This window comes from Nicotiana tabacum, chromosome 8, assembly GCF_000715075.1.
Source record: "Nicotiana tabacum cultivar K326 chromosome 8, ASM71507v2, whole genome shotgun sequence".
NCBI classification, from domain to species: domain Eukaryota; kingdom Viridiplantae; phylum Streptophyta; class Magnoliopsida; order Solanales; family Solanaceae; genus Nicotiana; species Nicotiana tabacum.
Window position 1 is genome coordinate 165,024,163 of NC_134087.1, and position 2,028 is coordinate 165,026,190.

Genomic DNA, 2,028 nt, shown 5'->3' on the forward strand with positions numbered 1-2,028 from the left:
ATCATAAAGAAATTAGTTGAAAATGGTATAGAAAGGGGTCCAATTTTGGCTATAATTGAAAGCTAAATTTTGCTATTATTTAAATAGCCAATTTTTCCCTATTTAATTTATAAATAATAGTAGGTAATTTCTGGAAAATAAATTAAGGTACAAAAATGATTTAAAATATATAATTAACAATTTAAAAATACAGGATCCAATTTTATGCATATAAACATAATTATATCTAAAAATGGGCTAACATTGCAATTATATGCAATTTAGCTTTAAAAATACCAAATGTAATTGTAAAAATACATAAAAATTATATTAGCCATATTTTGGCATAAATATAGAAATTAAATAAAATGAATTATCAAAACAATAATTTTGGAAATACTTATTGGGATTTTATGGATAAAAGGGGAGAAAATAAATCAATTAAAACCTTTAAAATTATGGAAAAATAATAAAAACCTTGGGCATGCTTATGTATGCATATATATGCTAGTTTGAAGGCTTTTATGCATATTCAAAACATATAGGGAAACTTGGGTATCAATAGATATTCCCGAGTGGAAGTTGGAGTGGATCACCATGGACTTTGTAGTTGGGCTCCCATGGACTTTGAAGAAGTTCGATGTTATTTGGGTGATTGTGGATCGGCTGACCAAGTCCGCGCACTTCATTCCTGTGTGTACTACCTATTCTTCAGAGTGGTTGGCAGAGATATACATCCGGTAGATTATTCGTTTGCATGGTGTCCCAGTTTCCATCATTTCGGATAGAGGTACTTAGTTTACTTCATAGTTTTGGAGGTCTGTGCAGCGAGAGTTGGGTACTTAGGTTGAGTTGAGCACAGTTTTTCACCCTCAGACGGACAGGCAGTCCGAGCGCACTATTTAGATATTGGAAGACATGTTTTGCGCCTGTGTTATTGATTTTGGAGGGTCATGGGATCAGTTACTATCGCTTGTAGAGTTTGCTTATAACAACAGCTATCAGTCGAGTATTCAAATGTTTTAAACAAGGTGAAGGTAATTCAGCAGAGGCTTCGTACAACGCAGTCAAGACAAAAGAGTTATGCTGACAAGAAGGTTCAAGATGTGTCCTACATGGTTGGTGAGAAGGTTCTATTGAAGGTTTCACCCATGAAGGGTGCTATGAGATTTGGGAAGAAGGGTTAATTGAGTCCTCAGTTCATTGGGCCTTTTGAGGTGCTTCGGAGGATTGGGAGGTGGCTTATGAGCTTGCTTTGCCACGCAGCCTATCAAGTGTGCATCCGGTATTTTGTGTTTCTATGCTCCGGAAGTATATTGGCGATCCGTCTCATGTTATGGATTCATCACGGTTCAGTTGGATGATGATTTTACTTATGATGTGGAGCCAGTGGCTATTTTGGAGCGTCAGGTGCGAAAGTTGAAGTCAAAGGATGTAGCTTCAGTGAAAGTGAAATGGAGAGGTCGGCCCATGGAGGAGGCTACCTGGGAGACCGAGCGGGAGATCCGAAGCAGATATCCTCACCTATTTGAGGCTTCAGGTATGTTTCTTGACTCGTTCGAGGACGAACGTTTGTTTAAGAGGGGGAGGATGTAACGGCTTGGTCGGTCGTTTCATGAGTTGTCGCTCTATTTCCCCATTTTTTCTTCTTATTACCTTGTTCAACTGTATTATGTGTTATCGGGTTGGTTGGTTACGATTCGGAGAGGTTTTGGTAAGGTTTGAGACACTTAGTCTCTTTTGAGTAGGCTTAAGTTGGAAAAGTCAACCGGATATTGACTTATGTGAAAAAGGGCTCGGATGTGATTCAGATGGTTCAGATAGCTTGGGGAGGTAACTTGGGACTTAGAAGCATGATTGGAATGTGTTTCGGAGGTCCGGAATAGAATTAGGCTTGAATTGGCGAAATTGGAATTTTGGCGTTTTCTGGTTGATAGGAGAGATTTTGATATAGGGGTTGGAATGGAATTCAGGAAGTTGGAGTAGGTTTGTTGTGTCATTTTTAACGTGTGTGCAAAATTTCAAGTCATTCGGACGAGGTTTGATAGC